This window comes from Portunus trituberculatus, chromosome 37 (genome assembly GCF_017591435.1).
Source record: "Portunus trituberculatus isolate SZX2019 chromosome 37, ASM1759143v1, whole genome shotgun sequence".
In the NCBI taxonomy this organism is placed as follows: domain Eukaryota; kingdom Metazoa; phylum Arthropoda; class Malacostraca; order Decapoda; family Portunidae; genus Portunus; species Portunus trituberculatus.
Genome location: NC_059291.1, coordinates 2484187 through 2509186, shown reverse-complemented (window position 1 = coordinate 2509186; position 25000 = coordinate 2484187). Strand labels below are relative to the sequence as shown.

The following is a 25000-nucleotide window of genomic DNA, read 5'->3' as shown; positions in this document are numbered from 1 at the left end:
AACGTCGTCTCACTATTATATAGCTTCTCGTCCTCCTCCTTCTCCTTCTCCTCCTCCTCCTCCTCCTCCTCCTCCTCCTACTACTACTACTACTACTACTACTACTACTACTCCGGCAAGCAAATATCGACCATTCTACCACACAGGCCACTTAATATTAAGGAGAACATACCTGCCACCACCCCCCACCCGCTCCACCACACCAGCCACCCCCACATTCTCCTCCTCACTCTCCCGCCATGCCAGCACTACTCGACTCCACCCACCCGCACCACTACTTTTGAGCCTCGCCACTCCAATCCACTCCACTCCCCTCCAGTCATCCCTACACAGCGCTACAGATCCCATTCTTACACCTCGCACTGCTTAATCATCGCCTCCACTTTGTTACTCTGACGCACATAAAGACTAACCCTAATAGAAGTAAGTGTGTGTGTGTGTGTGTGTGTGTGTGTGTGTGTGTGTGTGTGTGTGTGTGTGTGTGTGTGTGTGTGTGTGTGTGTTTATACTATCTAAAATATTTGCCTTTGAGGTAAAAAAAAAAAAGAGGAATACACAAAGGTGGAAGGAAAAGGAGAGAAAATTGCCAATCCTCTCTCTCTCTCTCTCTCTCTCTCTCTCTCTCTCTCTCTCTCTCTCTCTCTCTCTCTCTCTCTCTTCCTCCCATTACTCTCCTCCGCTCCATCATCCTTTCATTCCACCGATAAATATAGATTAAGGTTCTCCCTCCACGTCCTTGTCCATCATACTCTCCCACCTCTCTCTCTCTCTCTCCCTTCCCTCTTTTTTTTTTCCCTCCCCACATTTTTTTCCCTCATGCCTCCCTCTGTTCTTTAATCTTGCCGCTCCTCTATTTCCTTCTCAAAAAATAAATGAATAACAGTACGAGACGTGGAAGAAGAGACTGTATACTGTTTTAGCCACATGGAAAGCACGGACGAAGGAGAAATGAAGGAAGAACAGAAAGGTATTAAAACAATCAAAATATATGAGGAATGAAAAAATATACACACGTGTTTGAAACTAATTATTTACCTGGATATTTTTTATACAGAGAGTACGCGCACACATACACACGCACACGCACACGCTTACACACGCACACACACACACACACACACACGGGGCAAATCGTGTTCATGAATATCATTACGGCAAACTAATATTTGCGGCAACGAACTGACTGTGGGGTGAGCGAGGCAAAAGTAGCCGGAGTGTGAACCATTTATTCCCTTCCCTCGTGGACCATCTATTCCCTTCCTTCTCCCTCCCTGCAGACCAACCACCTGCTATTCCCTTCCAAAAACTTTCCTCCTTTTCCATCCATCCCCTCTCCTCCTTCTCAAGTCCTTCTGCATCTATCCTTAGTCCATCTCTTCCCTCCCACATCTCCTCCCTTCTCTCATCTATTTTTTCTTCTACTTCCTCCTTCAGTCAATCTCTCTCTCTCTCTCTCTCTCTCTCTCTCTCTCTCTCTCTCTCTCTCTCCTTCCTGGTTCCTATCCTTCCATTATTCTTCCTTCTATCATACCAAAGACCTTCTCTCCTTAACTTCTCTTCATTCCCTTCTCCTCCTTTCAACCCTTTCTTTCCGTATAATGCTCTATCTAACCCTTCACATGCTCCCCTTTTCACTTAATCAGCCCTTTTAATGACCCTTCCCTTCTCCCTTCCCGTCTACGCCACTGCCTCCTCAATGCCACCACAATCAACAAAAACCTTCCTATCACACGGACCTTTAGTACACTCAACCGCTAATACGACTTCGATACACTATACACACCACCTACGCGCGGCACAAGAACCAACACCACCTACTCGCCTTCTCAACGACTATCAGCACAATCCCGCCACAGGTATTACTAGCACCACTGCTCTGCCCCGGTCAATATCCCAAGTCTCATATCATCTATAATTCGGCAGCGCTATTTATCACGGCAACTGTCACCCTCCAACACTACCACTGTACTACCACACCACTGACCTACCAATTGCCTTCTCCTTCTCCTCCTCCTCCTGCTGCTGCTGCTGCTGTTACCGATCATCATCATCATCTCCAGCAACACAAACGTTACTGACTATTAAGATGCTACTATTAGTATTCAAACGCTAATACATATAGGTCTATTAACACTACTACTACCACTATTATTACTACTACTACTACTACGACTATTATCACCACCACCACCATCATTATTAACAACGATTTTACTGTTGATGACGCCACTACACAAATGAGTCGTACAAAGTCATACCTAGCCGAGTTAATCACAGTTCATCCACATCTGGCACACTTTTATTCGCCGCTGTGGTAACTTTTGTCATCGCTCACCGCGTAACGAACACCTGCCAACGCTAAATGTGCAAACCTACTTCACCGGAGACTAAAAAAGAGCAATGATGATGATAATTATAAGGATGATAATGAAAATAATAATAATAGTAGAGGAAAAGTACCAGGAACCACCACTACTACCACCACCACCACCATCGACAACAAACAATAACAACAACAACAATAATAATAACAACAACAAACGGTGGTGATGTCTCACCTTTATTGACTTTTACCACAGATTCTATGGAGCTTCTTCCTTCATCTCTGTCTCCCTTTTTTTATTCTGCTGTGTCACTTACTCTTATCCTGACTTGACCTACACTCTCCCCCCCACTTGAGGCCCTATCTCTAAGCCCTTGTCCCCCCTATGTCTCTCTCTCTCTCTCTCTCTCTCTCTCTCTCTCTCTCTCTCTCTCTCTCTCTCTCTACAGATTCCGCGTCCGCTGGCGTTTCCTTCCCTCCTACCTTCCCTCCGTTCTCCTAAAATCTTCCTCCTATCATACCTTATCCTCCTCCTTCTCCTCCTCCTCTTCCTCGTTGTCCTCCACCTCCTCCTTCGTCTTCCTCTCTAATCCTCCTCCTCATCTTCTCATGCTCCTTCTCCGTCTCCTCTTGGGTCGTGTCACCTTGACAACACACACACACACACACACACACACACACACACACACACACACACACTTACTCTCGCACCCTTTCTTTCTCCTGGAACACTGTATAGCACACTCTTTTACTTTGCACATTCATCGAAGTCATTCAAAATACACTTACTCTTCTCTTTCTCTCTTTTTTCAGATATCATAACCACTTACCCCGTTGACACACTCCCTCTCTAAACCCTAACTCCCTTTCCCTCTACATACACACCTACACGATCCTTCTTCATTTCCAGTGTAAGAATGTTCAATCACTCGAGTCCTTTTCATCTCCAAGTCGGCCCACTTCTCCCACTCCACTCACACCGCCTCTCATTCCGTGGTTCCCTTTCACTCCCTACTCCGCAGCGCACTCCCATCTCTCTCTCTCTCTCTCTCTCTCTCTCTCATTCCCCTCCTTCACCTTGTCGGCGTGCAGCCAGTCTCTTTAACATGACAATAACGGGAAAATAGCTTCATTACACCACCGCGAATGAGATTACTGCGTCTGGGCCCTAGATGAGACTCCTCCTCCTCCTCCTCCTCCTCCTCCTCCTACCTTCTCTTCATCTTCCTTCTCTCTCTCTCTCTCTCTCTCTCTCTCTCTCTCTCTCTCTCTCTCTCACACTTTTTCTGACTACATTTTTCTTTTCAATAATCTTCTTTTCCATAGGCTCTTTCTCTTCCATAGCCCCACAGCTCTCTCTCTCTCTCTCTCTCTCTCTCTCTCTCTCTCTCTCTCTCTCTCTCTCTCTCACACACACACACACACACACACACACACACACACACACACACACACACACACACACACACACACACACACACACACACACACACACACACACACACACACACACACACACACACACACACACACACACACACACACACACACACACACACACACACACACACACACGCGCGGGGTAATAAAGTTCCAAGGGCCCTGACTAGAAGACACTTGAGGAGAGTGGAGAGGGAGAATAAAGGAGGAAGAGAGGTGAAAAGAAATGGATAGAGGAGGAAGGCAAAAAGGAAAGGAGAGGAGAGGAGGAGCAGGTGTAGTAAGGGGAGAAGGAGGAGGAGGAGGAGGAGAGGAAGAGGAGGAAGAGGAAGAGGAGGAGGAGGAGGAGGGGGGGGAGGATCTTCATATGCTCTATCCAGTCTCATAACCCGGGCTGCTATCTAACTGTTTATTCCCTTCCGGTGCAGTAATAATCTTCGGACTTACAAACACTGAATCTAAAACTGTGCACTGAATGAAACAGGTCGGGCGGAGCGGGGCCATTGGAGGAGGGGGACGAGACTAAATGGAGGGTGAGGAGGGCCGAAGTGGTAAGGGGCGCGGGTCACTGGAAGGTCTGAAGAGCGGGACAGGACTGGAATGGGGCTGAAGGGCGGGGACTGGCTTAAATGGGAAGGGAAACGCAGCTTGAGAGGCTATGAGAAGAGGACTGGTTTGGAGGAGGAAGTAAGGGCCTAGGGGACCAAAAAGTGAGACTGAGAGGGATATAAGGGTGAAAGATGGCTAAGATGAGGGAATGGCGTACTGGTAAAGGGTCGCTGCTGAACGGAAGATTGACTGACTGACTGACTGATTAACTGAACGGTTTTTTTTACTGATCGTAGCAGTTAAAAATATGTTAAAGTGTATGGAATGTATATAAGAGCCACTTTTACTTATACAATAACCATTCCAAATCATATCTAAACATACATCAGACCGATTTCCTTTATCAGGATTCAGAAGAAGTCATAAGAGTGAAAAGGTTAAGATTCCACAGCAATGAAGCGACTCGTATAGTAAAGTAAAGGGTGTGATCCGATACTGAATGCAAATACGCCTGTAGTAAAGTAGACTCCAAGTTAATAAAATAAATGAATAAAAGCGATGCAGACTAAAATGTGTAATGTCCCTTAGGCGGCTGGGTGATGTAAGGCAGCGAGGTGGTGGTGATGGTGGTGGTGGTGGTGGCGAGGCACAGTGCAGAGGCGGCGAGGGAGGAGCGGCGAGCGTAGCAACACCCAGCCTCGTATATATCTGTGCCGGCACGAAAAGTGTGACACAGAAAGTAATGCAATCATATACTTATCTGAAATTTATCCTTCACTTGACGCAAACGACAGAGCGTAATTGTCTGTATACATTGCGTCCATCCACTTAATCTGACGTGGCGCTCGAAAAACATAACTGAACACACAGCAAAGCGACAAAACTGCACACACACACACACACACACACACACACACACACACACACACAGCGGGTAAAAAGACACAAGCTACACATATAATCAGACTGAGTACCTGTGATTGCTTCAGTGGTGGTAGTAGTGGTGGTGATACATGTAATGGTAGTAGTGGTGGTGGTGGTGGTGGTGGTGGTGGTGGTGGTGGTGGTGGAAAGGATAAAAGGGTTGCAAGAAGGAAGTGAAGGGAATGACGGGATGTGGTGGAGGGCGTGGTGGGGAGGGTGTTGAGGGAGGCAGGGGGAGGAGTACTGGTGGTGGTGGTGGTGGTGGTGGTGGTGGTGGTGGTGCACAGGTAAGACTTCAAGTACACCTCCTCCTCACCTAGGGCGTGTGTCTCGTAATGCGATATTCTTTTGTTCTCATTCATTGTTCGTGCTTTCTCCCATGCATTCTATTTGTTACATTCATTCCTTATATACACACTAAACACACACACACACACACACACACACACACACACACACACACACTTATTTCTTCACTCAATTTTTTTCCTTGACATTCCAATCCATTTCACCAAGCCGAGGTTTAAAAGTTTGTCGGAAATCAATTTAATTCTTGGCTTAGAAGGAAAAAAAGAGAGGAAGGAAGGCAGAAAAAAAATAAAAACTTTTCCATCCATTGAGGTGTGTGTGTGTGTGTGTGTGTGTGTGTGTGTGTGTGTGTGTGTGTGTGTGTGTGTGCTCTGTCGGTCTGTCGAAACGGAGCTGCAAATAGACCGACTCCCAGACACAAGTTAATTAGCTACTTCGGGTCAGAGTAAGGCACCAGAGAAGGAAGAGGAGGAAAGGAAGGCAGGAGAGGAAGGGACGCGTCAGAGAGGAATAAGATGACGTCCGGAACGAGAGAGAGAGAGAGAGAGAGAGAGATTTTCCACCAACTGATAGGTATTAGAGACAAGGAGGGAAGGCTGAGGGCAGTGAGTCGAGTAAGGAAAGGAGATAAAAAAAAAAAAAGGAAAAAAGGTAAGGGAGACGAGGGTTGGGGTTTTGGCGGGGGGGCATGGGCGTGGAGGGGGGGCGTGGAGGGGGCGTGCTGGGGGTCAATCCTCTCAACACTCGTCCCGCCAGAACCCTCACTGCAAGTTTGTCCATCAGAAGCCTTTCAAGGTGGCACACTAATTGAATGTCGTCAGGTGAGCTGCTCCTCCCACACAGGTATTTTCATCATTTACCTCACTAATGATGTCTAAAAACTCCCTCTCCTCTTCTACGCACCGACCTCTTCCTCTCCTCCTCCTCCTCCTCCTCCTCCTCCTCCTCCTCCTCCTCCTCCTCCTCCTCCTATTGAAATCCTACGCCGAAGCTGAAACGCTACAACATTCTACCTAACCACTTCCTTTGACTGTCCCTTGCTTCTTCTTTCTCCCCATTCTCTTCTTCCGCCGCCTCCTCCTCCTCCTCCTCCTCCTCCTCCTCCTCCTCCTCCTCCTCCTCCTCCTCCTCAATCGACTGGTGTGGATGACCCTCAACTGAGCGCTTTTGCTGACTTGAAGGTAGTAGCATTGGTGGTGGTGGTGGTAGACTTTTTTTTTTATCGGATTTGTAGCGTCTCTCTCTCTCTCTCTCTCTCTCTCTCTCTCTCTCTCTCTCTCTCTCTCTCTCTCTCTCTCTCTCTCTCTCTCTCTCTCTCTTTATTATCCACAGACTCTTCGATCACACATTCGCACTCTTACTCTCTCTACACACACGCTTCGTCTCTCCTCAACGCCATCTTCGTTCCCTGTCCTTCACATCCTCCGCGCCTCCCAACCACGCGTCCTCGTCCTCTCGTACCCGGCTCACCGTCCACTCGCTCGCCATAACCTCAACTTTTTTTCAGAATAAGGAAAAGTTGAACCACTACGAAAGGAGCGAGGGTGCTGACCAAGTTCTCTCTCTCTCTCTCTCTCTCTCTCTCTCTCTCTCTCTCTCTCTCTCTCTCTCTCTAATTTCCCTGTGTACTTTCAACTTTCATTACGAGTTCTACTAATTGCCGTGAACCCTCATCCATCACGGACGCACAGCTTGCGATCCACTACTACCACCACCACCACCACCACCATCGCTACCACCACCGCCACCACCACCGCCAGCCTGGGCCATCGCCTTTTCCGTCACATCCGTCAAGGACATCATGCAGCGTCACCGTAAGCGAGAGACAGACAGGCGCGGTGCATTTTGGTTCTTATCGCCGCTGACGTGACGGCGTGAACTGCATTCTTCCGCCTCGCAAAGATCTTTCTCGAGCAGGTCTCATTGATCACCAATAAAACTGATTTATACATGAGCCACGGCAATAAGGTCTCGTGTTGACACCAGCTGTCGGTCGCCCGCTCCTGACTCAAGGTGTCGCGAAGAGTGCCTATTTCGCGGAATTTTTACAGTGTTTTGCAGTTTGTGACGATCGCACTTGTTGCCTGAGGAGAAGCAGAGTGTTATTGCTGTATAACATTAGGAGTTCTATTGTATGAACTCGTTCCATGTGAAATAAAGGCAAAAAGTCTTCAGGCAAGACCACAGTATTTAGTATTAAGATTTTTCTCATTGCTCTGCACGCCATGATTTCGAATCCCACAGTAATGTCGGCAATTGCTCATTCGCGGGATGAAAGACTTTACTGTGGGATTAATTATACTCACAAGGTTTATAATACATGAATGGAACAGAAGCAACGGATGGCATCGTGGCGAGGGTTGGAACGGGGACCACGGTGTGAAGCAGCAAGCCTGGGAAGCGGAGTGAAGGGCTTCATGAGAGAACATTAAGGTAAAAGTTTTTCAAGACGTTAATGTTCGTTGCGTGACACAGCCAAAAGAAATACGTGACCTCATAAAACAGCTTACTAATACCTCCAGTAAATCGTCCGCGACTATTAGTTTCTGCATGTGATTAATACTTCGCCATTTTCACATAAAATTGTTGGGTTTCGACGAGAAAGAAAAAGACCCTAATTAATGAGTTTCGCATAATTTGGAAAACCAGGGCTATTTTATAATTCGCTTCGGTTGATAAGAATATTAGGAAAAAAGAAAACTAGGAATTATGTGGATCAAAAGTACTATGGAATTCATTTTAACTTCCCGTGCGGCGTAGAGAAGGCCAAGCTGAGTGAGGATAAGCCTGGAGTGGACGCAGGTAAAGCCTCTCAGGCACATTATCTTAAACACTCAACGCACGATGTTTGGTCTGTGAAAATTCACGTTCACTCGCACTCTACACACTGCTCTATCCAACTCACTTTTCTCTTCCTCGATCCCTTCCTATCCTTCCAATCTTCCTCCCACTCTCTAGTTAGGCGGCGCATCATCGCGCTGAACGGGCGGCGCACGGCGTTGTTGATGTGAAAATAATCAACTTATAGGAAGATGTCAACACCGCTTACTTGTCCTCCCTCGGGGCGGGAAGGCTGAAAGCTGGTGCGTAGGATACAGCGTAAAGGTCACCCCAAGAAATGTAGAATTGGCTTGTAACCTGTGGCCACGAGTTTACATTTTATTTAGTGGCAAAATTTTTCGTTAAAAAATTATTTTCAGTTTCGCGAAAACAAGTTGCCCAGTAAACCAAGAACTGTGAGAATGTATTTTACTGCTTTGGATATCAGAGCCATGTGAAGCAAGATGCACACTCTACTTACCTGCAGCGACGGCAAGGCACGACTATCGTTACCGCCAGAAGCGATCCTCGACTCCCGGAACGCCTACACTAACGCGGGGTGAATTGGGCCACAACGCATAAAGTTATATCATATATATATATATATATATATATATATATATATATATATATATATATATATATATATAGACAGTGTACATAGTTTGGCGTGGGCCAAGGCACAGATTGGCAGGTTGAATAATCAGGGTCTCGCGACAAGCTGATGAGTGAGCGAGTGGAACTACTTTGGTGGACAGAGCACGCGAGGGTTGACTCTGACCAGGGCATGGGAAGTGTAGGACGTGGTGGCTCAGGTCTTGGTGGGCAGGGATACAAAGAGTAAGAATTAGTCGGAGTGTGGTGCTGGCGATGGAAGAAACGCGGACCTGGCGTGGAATTTAGCCATTAATGTTAGGGAAAAAATATTGGTGTGAGTGTCGACTGGCGATAAAGACAGAAGGATGATGGCAGGGCAGAGCCAGCCCCGCTGTGTTCATCGTGGTGGTTACGCTTCATTCGGATATGAAAGAAGCAGGAAGGAGCGGTACAACTCCTTCCCTTGCCTTTCCTACCGCGTCTTGGCAGAGGCAAGAGATGAGGGAGAGGCCTGAGAGGCAAGGAGGAGTGGAGTGTACTAAGTGTTTCTTAAGTACTGTCTCAATGTTGCTTGAATTGCCGCCCATACGAGAAGCGTAGAACTTGCTATATTAGAGTTGGGAGGTAATTTTAAAACTCTCTCTCTCTCTCTCTCTCTCTCTCTCTCACACACACACACACACACACACACACACACACACACACACACACACACACACACACACACACACACACACACACACACACACACACACACACACACACACACACACACTGAGCCGAGTTCTCGTGTTCACTTTAAGTTGAAAATTACGGGAGAAGTAATGAGGCGCAGCACCATACGTGGCCTGTACTGCCAAATTGCCCAGCCCCACCACGGCCAACCTCACCGTGCATTCCCTATTTCTAACGCCCTCTGGCCTGGCTACTCCTGAATTCTTACCCCACCTACTTCCTCTCCCACTTGCCCTCCTCCTCCACACCTTCTGTCCCATTTCTAATCCCCCATAACCCCACGTGCCTCTACCACCGCCCGGCGCACCCAAGTTTCTGTACTCATAGTGGGCAGCTGCTCCGGATCTTTTATTTTCTACACTTTCATAATATGCACCTATTCTTTTTTTTTTCCTTTTCATTTCTTACCTTCAGCACAGCGCCATCGCCAGTCACGCCACCTCCCCATTCTTTCCTCAATCCCCAATATTCCATCTGCTTCCTTAACATTTTCTCGTTCTCCTCCTCTCTCTTTCCTTCCTCCATCATTCCCCGCATCAGATATTTCCTTCCTTCCTTCCTTCCTTCTTTCCTTCCTCAGTTTTCTCACAAAACTCTTCAGTCTCTTGGAGTATGAATTGTTATGAATGATTAACTATTGTTTTTTCTTATTACAGGAGGAGGAGGAGGAGGAGGAGGAGGAGGAGGAGGAGGAGGAGGAGGAGGAGGAGGAGGAGGATGAAGAGGAGCAGGAGGAGAAGAAGGAGAAGAAGAAGGAAAAGGAGGAGAAGCAAATGAAAAAGGAAAAGAAAATAGAAAATGAACAAGCAGAAGCAAAATAAAACGGCGGAGATGAGGTAGATTACAGTTCAAAAAAGGGAAAGAAGAACTGAATAGGGAAGAGGGGAAAGGACACGAGGGGAAAAGTACATTACCGAAAGGGAAAGAAAGCAATCAGATGAAGAGGGGAAGATATGAGACGGAATGCAACGTAAATGTACTAGAGGGGAAATGCAAAGACGGGAAGAGTGGGAGCAAAAAGTGAGTGAATGAGAGGAGGGTGAGGAATGGCAGACAGCTGGAGGAATGAATAAAAGGTGGATATTACTGCTATCTATAATAATTAGCCAGGAAAAAGGGTTGGTCGGTGTGGCCATGTATGTGCTTGTAGATTAACTCTCTCTCTCTCTCTCTCTCTCTCTCTCTCTCTCTCTCTCTCTCTCTCTCTCTCTCTCTCTCTCTCTCTCATGCAAAACCTTCCAAATGGTAAAATTTACATTAATAAACATAATTTCTCCCCCGTTCCCTTCTCATTCCTTCTTTCTCTTCGTTTATCGCTTTCCGTCATTCCCTTCCCTTTTAATATCTCCATCATTCCTTCATGTATTGTTCCTTACCCTATTATAACCTTCCCGATCTATCCATCAATTTCTTCTATCCTTCCTTTGCCCTCCCAACACGACCTTGACCCCCTTCCTTTACGATCCCACGTCGTCCCACCACGTTGTAGAATCCTCAGCTCAAGAGGCTCCATCTCCCGCCACTCAGTCATCAGTGTCTCGGCGGATGTTCGTGGGAGTTGTGGTTAGACACTTCATTTTATATCTTTATTTTTCCAAGGTTGTCACTGGATCACTTCTGGAGTAGCATGAAGTCGATGAAAGGTTCTATCACACCACTATGATTAAAAAAAAAAGTGAAGGTGAAGATCAACACTTTATATAATCATTTGTTTCCATGAATCATCACCTTCTTCATCATCATCATTATTATCACCAACACTCCCCCCACCTTCTCTTACTCCCTTTCACTATTAGTTTGCACCCGAGATGATTTATTCTTTTTTTCCCCAGCACAGGAATTCACTCACTCGTGGAACAGGTGGTGGTGTTTTGGCGCCTCTCACTATTACTCTGCTCGCTGCCACTCACTCCACCGCTCACCACTTACACTCAGGTGGAGGAAGCAGAGCCCGCCGCCTGTCTCCACGCGGCCGCCCACTACTCAGGGGGATCTGTCCTCCCTGGTAGTGACGTGGGAGACAAGACGCCACTGGGGAAACGTCCGTGTGAGTGAGTGAGTGAGTGTGTGAGAGAGCAGGTGAGACAGCACGAGTATTGAAAGGTGTAAGCACGGGCCGCCGACACTACCGCTCCGGTCAGAGTCTGAAGCCACACTGACTGCTGTTCACTCCTCACCGCCACCACGACCACCACCACAGCACCACCACAGCAGCATAACCTCCTACCGCCCGTCACTCCACTGCTTATGTGCTGTATTCCTGCAGCTATTTGTCTTAATTAATCTTATTTATTTCCCCTTTTGTTTATGGGTGACTGCGAGAGGTGCATCTCTCTCTCTCTCTCTCTCTCTCTCTCTCTCTCTCTCTCTCTCTCTCTCTCTCTCTCTCTCTCTCTCGGTTCTTCGTTTTCACACATTCCGCTTCGTCTCTCCCTTCTCTTCTTCCTCTTCTCCTTTTGTCTCTCACATGTGCATCTATCTTCCTTTTCTTTCCTTCTCTACACCTACGCTTTTCATCGACTTCCTCACCTCGCGCCTCACACCTCCTCGCTGCTACTCCCTCCTTTCTCTTCCCTCACCCTCCTCCTTCCCTGTCTCTTCCCTCCCTGCTGCCAGTCGCCAAACAACAAACGACAATAGAGTCCAATACAGAATATTAGAGGAAAATGACAGATTACAAAGAGAGAGAGAGAGAGAGAGAGAGAGAGAGAGAGAGAGAGAGAGAGAGAGAGAGAGAGAGAGAGAGAGAGAGAGAGAGAGAGAGATGGGGAGTATATGAAGAAATAAATTTAAAAAAAAACGTAAATAGAGAGGGGACACTTAATCCTCTGAGCCACAAATACAAAAAATACATGTTTTTAATGTATCTCTCTCTCTCTCTCTCTCTCTCTCTCTCTCTCTCTCTCTCTCTCTCTCTCATCAATCTGGTCTTTCTTTTCCGCACCCCCAACATGTCCAGTCCATAAGAAAGATGAATAACGACAGCCATCGCCGGATACTCTGCTGTGTGTGTGTGTGTGTGTGTGTGTGTGTGTGTGTGTGTGTGTGTGTGTGTGTGTGTGTGTGTGTGTGTGTGTGTGTGTGTGTGTGTGTGTGTGTGTGTGTGTGTGTGTGTGTGTGTGTGTGTGTGTGTGTGTGTGTGTCACGTATTTGGCAAGATTTGTGACATGTGGAATAAATAGCCTGTTCGGAGGAAGTGAGGAGAAAGTCTAGCCATGGTCTCTTGTGGGTGTAATCTTCCCAAGTCGAGCAATGAGGAGCTGGCAGGATGGGAGGCGAGAGGGTGGCGAGGCAAGCATCCTCACGAGGGTTATTGGTGAAGCAGCTCCTCTTTCCACTCCATAAGGCTTGTTTTCCTTCATGACACCTTGCAATGATGAAGTGTACAAAGTGTTTTGTTCTACCATTATTTACCACTACATGCATTCTCTCTCTCTCTCTCTCTCTCTCTGAAAAATCTGCCTCTGTCCCTCGCGACCTCCTGCCACAAGGCCTTCATCTCTTATCATCCAGTGACACATCCTTCTTCCTCCCTGCCACACCACCCCTCATCACCCCTGCCACACACATCCCTTTTGTACCCTGAATCTGTGGGACTGCTATAGCTCGTCCCTCATGGAATTACAGTGTTGGGCCTTCCTCTCACCACTGCACACTGGTCCCCTTCACTAGCCTGTCTCTAATGCCACCCTCGCCTCCCCCTTGCATCTGTGTGAGCGGATATCAAGGCCTCTACAATCTTCTTCATCCATCTATCGATTCCTAACCTAGATATGCATGGAAGATCTCGGCGTGTTAATCTGTCTTACCAGTTTCTTTTTCTACTACTTGTCTCTATGTCCTCATCCGCCATCTTACGTTTCGTCTCTCTCTCTCTCTCTCTCTCTCTCTCTCTCTCTCTCTCTCTCTCTCTCTCTCTCTCTCTCTCTCTCTCTCTATCTCTCTCACCCGTCACCCGTCCCTTCCTCGTCCCCCGTGGCGAGGAGAGGTCCGCCTCAGCTGGACATAAAGTAACCAGCTGCGGGACGACATCTTCGCCCAAAAATGTGAGCGGGGGAGCAAATTTCCCCATAAAGTGTTCGCTTCCGACCAAATTCCGAAACGAAGAGGCGGTGCGCGGGAGACTAAGTGTTCTGGCGAGTTTTGTGTGGAGGGCCAGCATACCAGACTTCCTGCCTGCCCCTCCCTCTGCCCCTCCCTTCACTCCCTCCCTTCACTTCCTCCTTCCTTTCTTTCTTTCCCCGCTGGCACTATGACACCCAGGCACCCTCCAACTCTTTTTTCCATTTTTGTCTTAATTTCTTAAACTTTGTGTATTTTCTCTTCTTCTTCTTCTTCTTCTTCTTCTTCTTCTTCTTCTTCTTCTTCTTCTTCCTCATCTTGCTATTCATCTTTCCTTCGACATTTTGGATTTCACAGCAAATATTCGTCTTTTGATCACCGTCTTTGTTCTCCCCCTTCTCCTCCTATTGCTATTCTTGCTCCCCCTATTTCCACTCATTTCTTTTTCTTTTCCCATCTTCCTTTGTATCCTCCTCCTCCTCCTCCTCCTCCTCCTCTTCCTCCTCCTCCTCCTCCTCCTCCTCCTCCTCCTCCTTCTCGTCTTCCTCCTTTGCCTCAGTCGATGTCAGTCGTATTTTTCCTGATTCTCATTTTCCCTTCTCCTTCCCTCTTTCACATTATCTTCTTCCTCAATTTCAATCAATACCAGCTCCACATATTCCTATCATCTTACCTCCGCCTCTTCTCTTCCTCTCCTTCCTACTTTTCCAAATTCTCTGATCCGCCACCGCGTTATCCAGGCGCAAGGCGGGACCAGACCAGTGTGGGGCCGCCCGTCGCTCCGTCACCCAAGATAGCGGCAAAGGAAAAATCGAGTGGCCGTCCCATGATCCATTCTGGCTTTCTTTATCATGTCCCTATAATTTAATTTTACCGTTAGTCACGTGAGTCACGATTTATATTTCATACCAAACCACATGCTCCGCTACTCAGGCAAAGAATCTTAACTCCCTTTAACAACCGATTTCTTGATCAAAATGTATTCACAGTTGATAAAAAGTTGCAAAATTCAGTGTTATATATGAACAATCCACCCTTCATTGGAGCCCAACGTAATCCTTCAAGGGCGGGGAATGAAAGTTAAAATTCAGCTCAGCCCTCGTGGGTGAGCGGCTAAGCCTTGTAACCAGCGGCCTCCATGAGCACGGGGAGTATTCCGTTTGAAGTTGTGAAGATAAACAACACTCCAGGAAACTCCCCGCAGCGATGCAGGCGACTGTTCGATCCCGGCAGCGCACGTGTGTCTGCTAAGACGAGACTCACACAGCCTGGCAGAATTGTAAAGCACCGTGTTCATTCATCTTGCTCTACATAGACACCATATCACTTTACAAACAACGACATAAACACCAACGCCATGATCACACACACACACACACACACACACACACACACACACACAAGGTAAACGCACATCCGCATGATTGGAAACAAACACTGACTCACTCAAGATCATATAATTTCACGTGGTACCGAATACGTAAACACACTCGCATGATATTGGGAAACAAGAATGCATATAAAACAGAAATACCTGAAAAAGAAAATCGAGAAGAACAAGAGAAAACTCACACACTACAAGATTAACAGAATTGCCAGGAAATAAACCCAAGCTAAAGCGGTACAAGACCAACACTAACTTACACGTCGTGTCGCGCTGTCCACACAAAGAATGCTGAGCGGCCACTTGCAGGGACCAAAGAAATAGGTGTATGACTTACCTCGAACACAAAGACACACACCTGCAGGGCTCGCACAATCCTCTCACACTCGCTACACCTGTTGTTGTACTCACCTGCAGAGAAAGAAAAGAATAAATGTAAGTATTATGTTGCAGAGTCTCAAGAAAAGGTTTGGTGCATTCATGTATACAACAACAACAATAGTATTCCGGCGGCAGTGTGAACGCGTGCATTTGGAGCGTCATTGGCGGAAGGCGGACGCTCACTTTTGTTAGGTGGTTGGAAAAGAGAGGGGGAGGGAAGGGAAGGAGGGATGAAGTAAAGGAGTCCACTCTCATCTTTCATTTTTCTCCCCAAGTCCCGCTGCAAGAATTCCTCCTCCTCCTCCTCCTCTCCTTCTCCTTCTCCTTCTCCTCCTTCTCCTCCACTACTCTTGCCTCCTTCTCCTTCTTCACCTCCCCCAACCTGCTCCTCCTTCTTCCTTCCTCTTCTCCTCCTCCTCCTCATTCTCTTCCGCGTCCTCCACTTCCTTCTCCTCATCGCACTATTTAGTTTTATAATTATACCTCTCTCTCTCTCTCTCTCTCTCTCTCTCTCTCTCTCTCTCTCTCTCTCTCTCTCTCTCTCTCTCTCTCTCTCTCTCTCTCTCTCTCACACACACACACACACATTCACTTTTACCTTCATTTTTTTTTCTAATCCAATTCTTTATTTTTCTCATTCTCTCTCCCTCACTTTTCTCTTTCTACTCCTCCACCTCCTCCTCTACATCGTCGTCATAGTTCTCTCCCCCTTAACCATGACCTTCTTCCCCTGGTCGTAGCCTTCCGCTCCTTCATCAAAGCCGCTGTCATATTTATGTATTGACAAAATCCCAATTCATCTTTTAAATTAATCTGGCTGTCTCAAAGTCCCTCTTGCCAGGCCCAGCTGTCGCCCCAAGCCGTCCATATGCCCCGCTGCTGCTAATGAACATCCGAAAACTACTGCCAATACTGCCTCCTGCCGTCCTGTTACTACTGTTAATACTACTGCTGCTACTGCTACTCATACTACTACTACTACTACTATTATTGCTACTACCAACATCACTGCATATATTGGTATTCCTTTGAAATTATGTTGTGTGTGTGTGTGTGTGTGTGTGTGTGTGTGTGTGTGTGTGTGTGTGTGTGTGTGTGTGTGTGTGTGTGTGTGTGTGTGTGTGTGTGTGTGTTGTTGAATTTCTTGCGTCAGTATCTTTATTGCTGTTGTTATTTTTCACGAGCAATATTTTTGTTTGTTTGCTTGTTTGACTTGTCTTTCATGATTTCACAGGTGTTTGTTGTCTCTTTTGATGTTTTATTGCTGGAATGGTTAGTTGTTGTTTTTTCTATTTGTTCAGTGGTGCTGGTGACATTGTTTATATGCAAAAATTGTGTGTGTGTGTGTGTGTGTGTGTGTGTGTGTGTGTGTGTGTGTGTGTGTGTGTGTGTGTGTGTGTGTGTGTGTGTGTGTGTGTGTGTGTGTGTCTGAAGTGAATGTTAAGCTGGCAGTGATACATGTGTCCCGGAGTGATGAAATAAGTAGCAGGTAATGTAATGTGTTGTCATTCATAAGTGATTCTCGATTTTTTTTTTTTTTATCACTTAAATAAAAAACCGTTTCGCTTGGCTGATGCGTGACAGCTTTACCGAGAGAAAACATGAATGTTATCGTTATTGCAGCTCATTCACTGCATCAACAATTTACTAATACGACACCAGGATATATACTTTTAATACCTAAATGTGATCATGTGCATAATTCTAGACTGTAAAGTACGTAAGACATACGGTGTGTATTAACGTGGCCTTGGGTTTGGCTTGTATTTTTATCACAATATCCATAAAAACTGTGGTGTCCCTGCAGCCTGCCCTTGACAGCAGGGAACACAAAATAAATACGCAACCATTTCACATCCTCGGGAGTATTCAGAAGTTTTAATATGGGAAAGATGTCAAAGTCTGTACCACGATGTCGACAAAGCTTTCCTGATCCTCCTTCCCTCACGCTGGCGTCACCACCAAAGACAGTGAAGCCGTGTTACCTAAAACAACAACAAAGTACTGGAAACTTATCACACACCAGCTACTCAACAACTATTTACACATGTGGTCTTCTCACAACAGTAGTAGCAGTACGTCATAATTTTTTGTTCTAGTTTTATTTTCCATTTTTTTAATACTCCAGGTAAGAGAGTGCAATGAAAACAAACACCTTTGCTAGAATGTAAATATTTGTCGGTTTTTTAAATCCTTTGTAATCCTCAGCACTCAATACCAGTGACATTGAATCACAGGGTACTGCTCGCTGTCAGGGTTTGCTTTAGACGCACCTGGCCACACATATGCAACAATCAACATAAGGACGAGACTCTCAGCAAATACTTTCCTCTCCTCAAACTTAGTCATACCAACTTTATCCTCAAGACGCGAGAAAGATACAAAGACTCCATAAAAATAATAAATTATTCAAATTAGTTAAGCATATCATTATGATAGTCAAAACTTAGCATATTCATAATTATTCACAAGAGTAACAAACAGAGTACAATGAAATTAACTTGAATCCAGTTAATTAGTGTGTCACATCTGGGTTAATTTCATCAACATATTACAACATTCCCATTAAAACTCATTATGATCTCTCCTCACACAATTGGCTAACTCCACCAATGCAGTGTGTAATCGCTAAACCTTCCTTCCAGCACATAAACACCATGCACAACTAACTTAACGCTGCCAACAACTGCAAACATTAACTTCATGTAACTGCACATACACAAAAACACAAAAGCTTAAAAAAGATATGAAGAGAGAGAGAGAGAGAGAGAGAGAGAGAGAGAGAGAGAGAGAGAGAGAGAGAGAGAGAGAGAGAGAGAGAGAGAGAGAGAGAGAGAGAGAGAGAGAGAGAGAAGAGCGTTGCAAACAGCCGAGCCATACAAAAGCCGCTGTCTGATGCACCGTAAAATTACCTGTCAGTGAAATATTAATTACAAGCGAGGTTGTGCAACATGAAGGCTGGGCGAGCCAGGTACACCGAGGCTTAGATCTGTTCTGCTTCATGTGCAGGTACGTAGTGCATACATGTTCAAAAGTAATTAATGTATGTAACAGTGAAATATTAACAGTGTCTCCCCATTCTTTATGAGCACTAATCTCCCCCACCCAGTCTTCATATGTCAGGCTCACCTAAGTAGTGGCAATTAATGTCAAGTAAAATAAATAGTGGCAGGTGTTCAGGAGGGGAGGACGGTAAATGAAACATGGCCGGGCAGCTCCCTAGACTGTGTGCAGGAGGCGGAGAAGGAAGCCAGCTAGGCAGCGCGGCTCAGCTGGCCCCACCCAGACTATTGGAAGCGAACTTGCCTCCCTCCACCTTCCACCGCCACGCTGATGGATCAACTTCACAAAGCCTTTCAAGCACTTCGTCTTAAAATACTCCACTTTTTTTTCACTACGGCGAAGTCGGATTAGTGGGATCGATGACTGGTGAGAGCCATTACAGCACCACTCAGACTTCAATGTTGAGAATAACGTTTTTACCACCCCACGCACCATTACTATAACGACACCTGTAACCTTCGAGTTGTGGATGTGGCTGTAGAGGCAACAATAACAAACTATTCACTGCCAGCAAGCTCTGGTAGGTTCAGAGTACAGGAAAGATTTAAGAGTTAAAGTTAGCTCCGATTTCTGCCTAAGAAAACAATGCATAGAAATAGAGGAAGCATTCTCTATGCCACTTCTCAGGACTAGTTGACGGCAGCTGACCAGGATATACAGAGACAGAAAGATAATGATTGAGTTAAGATTAGATGTGACCAAAAAGCGGTAATGTAACATAAAAGACTTTAGTTGGGCCAAGGACGCTACTGTTACTTATGGGGTCATATTTTTCAATAGTGACAGAGATGTGATGGTGATACGTGGATAACGGTGAACCCAGAAAAGATGTGGTGTGGTTAGAGACGATAGTGACAGTAGAAAGGAAGCGGAACGCCGAAAGATGCAATAGTGGGGCAGGAAAGGATGCAGTATTGCCAGGTAAGGGGTGGTGGAGCTAGTAAGGAAGTGGTGCAGCTTGAAGGGTAAATGAAATATGGCCAGTTGTGACTTTGCTGGGTAATTTGGGAGATATCAAGAACAAGTTGAGGTACGGGGAGACACTACACGGAGAAGGCCAAGGCGAGGCTCCCGTCATCCTGACACAGATGAGGTCTCACACTCGCCCTTTAAGGTGTCAAAGTAATATTGGGCATTCAGGTGTAGAACCACCACTCGGTTAATATTCAAAGGCCTTGCGTCTCGTCTGGTACAAGCGACTGATAGATAAAGGCTAAGATAGTTCGGTCTGAGGCCTGGAGACAGCTGAGAAAGTCGTTGCAAACACCTTAAACCTCGTTTTGTAACAACAAAGCCTTCAGCAATTGCCTGCGCGGAATTAAGGCAATGGAGTCTTTTATGTGTAAACGTTAGCGGTCCACGATGTGGGCGTAATTCTCTTGCGGCCAAATGTGCAGCATGTTGTCTTTAATTCAATTCAACTCAATGAAATTACGTCGCCTTAGTATACGAAACAAAACAAGTACAGGGTGTAATAATGTAACACCAAAACTAACCATAGAAGAAGTGGTCAAGCTGGGAAGTACGCAAGTCTCACCCACCCAAACATCAGCACCTTTCCATCACATCCGCCGCGTCCTGACTGATATTCATCCCTATAATTGAATTATGGCTACGTGATTAATGGTTAATTCCCGCATCAATGATCCTTTTTTACACCTAATTCACTGACAACTTCCTAACATACCACTGTCTGTCCTTTCCTGCATTTTGTTTCAATACAATCAATGCACACCATCTTCTCCCGTGCCATTAAGAGCTCTCTCTGCAACACACATCCTACTGTCGCCTTTACCACCCGTTTCATTTTTTATTATAATACTATACATGCTCCCGCGTCCTTCCAAAAGCCACACTCACCATCTCACACTCTCCTCTCGTCATCATTACTAGCACATCTCATAACTACTACCATCGGCACACGAGAAGCGAGTGACAAAGGAATTAACAAAGCAATAACACTCCAGGACCAGCAAGAAATCTTCCCTGCAGAGCTTGTCACCTCCGGAAGGGGCGTGAGGAACTGCCGCCGCACCACACCGAGGAGCTTCGGTGCAGAGAGCTGTTTGTTTGTCTCTTTTACCCTGACTGGATCTCCGCCGCAACAGGTGCCCGTGTGTCTGAGAGAAAGATTGGCTTCCCTATCCTTCCTCGCTCTCAAGTGTCTTCACCTCTCTCCATAAACGCTCCACCCTCCATCTTATTACTCCACCGCACTCTTCTCCTTGATTTTTAGCTCTTTTCCATGTATTTTTGTCGTCTTGCTTTTCTTCTCCTCTCTCTCTCTCTCTCTCTCTCTCTCTCTCTCTCTCTCTCTCTCTCTCTCTCTCTCTCTCTCTCTCTCTCTCTCTCTCTCTCTCTCTCTCTCTCTCTCTCTCTCTCTCTCTCTCTCTCCCTCTGCCAACTTAATTTTCTAGCTTTTTTTATTCGTCACCCTCACTTTCATTGTTCTTCCCTCTATATCTTTCCCCACTAACTTACCTCTCATTCAACACCTCTCCCTCCCCGACTGTCTTTCCTTCCCTCCCCTTCCCTACAATTTTAAATAGCTCTCTCACTTGTCTCCCTCCCTCCTCCTTCCTTCCTTCCTCTGTTCTCTTGTTCTCTCCCTCTTCCCACCATTTACACTCCTATTCTACTTTCCCCTATCTCTCTCTCTCTTCTTTTCCCCATCTCTTTACGTATTCCCAGGAGTGAGCAAAACATGTGTACTTATAGGAGAACAAATGTATTCTTGCCACTGTTATTGTTTAGTTCACTGGTATCTGTGTCGAGCGAGATAAGTACTAAATGTTACTAGCTCCATACGTTATTTTTTTCCACAATTCTCCAAAAGATGGTTGAGCTTTAAACGATTGGGCGAAATGGGAAAGGACGAAAGCACACTGAAGCTTCAGAAAAACAACAATAAAATCATCACCGTCCTCTGGTATTCATAGCATTTTGTTTCCAGAGAAAGCCGTAAGTCATATATATAAAGCATAATCTCTCTCTCTCTCTCTCTCTCTCTCTCTCTCTCTCTCTCTCTCTCTCTCTCTCTCTCTCTCTCTCTCTCTCTCTCTCCCTCTTCGTCTTCTTTTCTTATTCTTCCTCTTCGAACTCTTCTTCTTCTTTTTTTCTACTCTTATTTTCCCCCCTCATTCTTTTCTATATTCTCCTCCCACTACTTCCTTTTCTATCCCATCATCTTCCTCCTCCTTCTCCGCACTCACACAAACATGAATATATATTTCTCCAAAACTCGGCGGCTGTACAGGAATAGATACCTTCTGTCAACACGTATGAGCATAAACCTGTTTGTGTCTCGCATGATGTTTTAACGTTCATTTTTTTTTCCATGGTCTTTATCTGCACCAATATATGTCACTAATACTAGTAAGAGGAAGAGGAAAAGAAAGACGAAGAGGATAAGGAAGAAGAGAAAGAGAAACAGGAGGAGAGAGGGGCTGGAGGAGTGAGTAATAGTGGTGATGATAGCCACAAAAATGCGTTTCAACTACACACTATGGCACTTTGGTGAGGTGGTGGATCGACACAGGAATGGTCCAGATAGGCGTGGGTGGGCAGGAGCAAGGGATACGGTAGAGAGGCGCAGGACTGGGAAGTATATGGAAGGCGAGGATATGGGACCCAGCTATCATGTGAAAAGGAAACTGGTTGGCGTAATCTTTTATTTGAGAAGCGCTCGAGAGGCCTGCCAGAGAGCGGAAGGTAAGGCCTCCATCTCTCTCTCTCTCTCTCTCTCTCTCTCTCTCTCTCTCTCTCTCTCTCTCTCTCTCTCTCTCTCTCTCTCTCCATTCCGTTCACTCGAGACACGGCAAGATTTGATTCACTGGAGCTAAAAATATGTCTTGCTCGTTACATTATTTCCATTCAGCCTCCCATACTTTCTTCCTTTCCCCTTCCCGTCCTCCCTTATACCCACGCCTAGTCTCTACCTACCCGCCCACTAGCTTTCTTCTCGGGCTTGCCTTTCTTTCATGAATCGCCTGCGAGGATTTCAGTTTGTTTGTCATGCAATTTGTCTATAATAACGCCCTTCTCTTACATGCATGAATATCCTTGGCAGCTCCAGACTTCACCCTTCAAAACAAAAGACAAATCTCTTGACTTTTCCAATTTCTTGAGAGATGTCATGATGTTAACCTGGAGAAAAGATACAAAATATTCCTTCTTGGAGTTAACTCTGTGTGTGTGTGTGTGTGTGTGTGTGTGTGTGTGTGTGTGTGTGTGTGTGTGTGTGTGTGTGTGTGTGTGTGTGTGTGTGTGTGTGTGTGTGTGTGTGTGTGTGTGTGTGTGTGTGTGTGTGTGTGTGTGTGTGTGTGTGTGTGTGTGTGTGTGTGTGTGAGTGAGTGAGTGAGTGAGTGAGTGAGTGAGTGAGTGAGTGAGTGAGTGAGTGAGTGAGTGAGTGAGTGAGTGAGTGAGTGAGTGAGTGAGTGAGTGAGTGAGTGAGTGAGTGAGCTGGCTACAACTAGAGAAAAAGCAATCGGCTCCTCTATCTGTCATCCAGATCCTGGCTTCTTTCAACCTCTCATTCCTCTTGACCAGTAGTCTCGCGTCGAAAAATTGGATACAGATTGAGTTCAAGCACTACGAAAGTTATCTGGGTTCGGCTGCTGCTACAAGACGAAGCGCTGCCTCTGCTACCAAGAAACTACTCTGCAATCATCAAACTCGCGACCTTCAAGAAACAAGCCGAGGAAAGCACTACAGTCGGCCTGCCATCCAGCTTTTCCTTGCTCATTTTTTATTTTCTGCTTGTCTTCTCTTCGTATAAAAAATAAATTAATGAGTAAATAAGTAATTTGTCAAATAAATGAATATATAAATAAATACCCGTGATTCATAAAACGCAGGCGACTAAAAAAAACTCGAAAAAGAAGTCGAATAGAAAGTTTTAAGCCATGACAGATCGCTGACTCTCACCTACACCACCCACACAATGCCAGCCAGCCCGTCCACCGCCGCCCAAACCCCAATTCTGCCATGGACGCGTCGGGCTCAGTGGACAGGGAGTGATCTGGGATTATCCGGTTATGTTGTTGTGCCGGGACGTGACCGTGTCCATGTATTGACCCTCCTCCTCCTCCTCCTCCTCCTCCTCCTCCTCCTCCTCCTCCTCCTCCTCTTCTTTCCCTTCCTCCTACTCCTGCTCCTTTCAACCTCACCTACATCTACATCTCGATTTACCGCCCCTACTGAGCTGAAACCGAGACAAGCAGGCTCCCTTGGGTGGATCGCCTTCCTTGCCCCTAGTCAGGTGCCGTATGAGGTGAGCAGCTACCAGGATATGTACATTTTTTTGCCGAGTTGTGAGCGCCATTAAGCCCCAAGTGAAGGTGAACTGACGCCCGCTGGCAATCAATACGTAAATCAAATAGAGCAATCAGGAGTAGAGAGAGAGAGAGAGGGGGAGGGAGAGGGAGCGAGAGCGAGAGCGAGAGAGAGAGAGAGAGAGAGAGAGAGAGAGAGAGAGAGAGAGAGAGAGAGAGAGCAGTGGGATGAATGATCTTGAAGGTCTAGAGTTAAGAAAGGAGAGACCGAAAGATGGGGAGATTGGAGAGTACACAAAAATGGCAGTCGGGTAAAGTGAGAGTGAGGCAGATAAAGGGGTAGAGGATATAGAACATCAGGGACAGGAACATAATGAGACAAGCCAAAGAGAAGTGGATCCAGGTTACCAAGGAGCACCCCTGACCCCAAACACGCTCCCCTCTCCACACCCTCCAGCTGATGTTAACACTATTATTCCCAATTACACTTCAGGCTAAATGTGTGTCCTGCCTGGCTAGGTACGCGACCCACCGGCACGGAATAGGAACTGATGGTGCCGCCTGATAAGTTATATAGTGGCGCTTGCCTGTTCAAACCAAGCCTGGCACACACACACACACACACACACACACACACACACACACACACACACACACACACACACACACACACACACACACACACACCACCTAGCTATTATTCTTACATGCCTGTTATCATTATTTTTTCCTGCCAGTTAATTACGTCATAGCAACAAATTTATGTCCGTCCCGTGCACGAGACCCGCCAGGTGCCGACACACGGGCGCTGCTGAGGCATGAGAGACACGATACAGAGCCTCACACTCCCTACAATCTTTACATCAAGGTTTATAGCCACAGCAAGACACCTCGCCGTCGCCTACCACTCACTGTGTCCTCTACCAGCATGTCAAGGCAAAACAGACATCTCAACTAAAACACAACAAGGAGAATCACGAGGAGTATATATAAAGGACACGTTAGTAGATATAATAGAAAAAACAAAAACACGAGATACACAGAAGAACATAATAGAGAAACACACTCAAGACATACAAAGAATAACAACACACACACACACACACACACACACACACACACACAACGTGAGCGCTACAA

At 46.2% G+C, this 25000-nt stretch overlaps 1 protein-coding gene across 21 annotated transcripts in view; it reads right to left on the bottom strand.

Annotated features, from left to right (window-relative positions):
* Positions 1 to 25000, bottom strand: part of LOC123514343 — a 567471-nt gene that overhangs the window by 269786 nt on the left and 272685 nt on the right. The window contains exon 1 of one of the 21 annotated variants that reach the window (XM_045272205.1): positions 11547 to 12065. The exons of 19 other annotated variants lie outside the window; for them this stretch is intronic. The gene's annotated coding sequence lies outside the window, so the exon portion shown is untranslated. Of the gene's footprint in view, positions 1 to 11546; positions 12066 to 25000 lie in introns of those variants that run through there. One more of the 21 variants, XM_045272206.1, reaches the window with a different exon arrangement.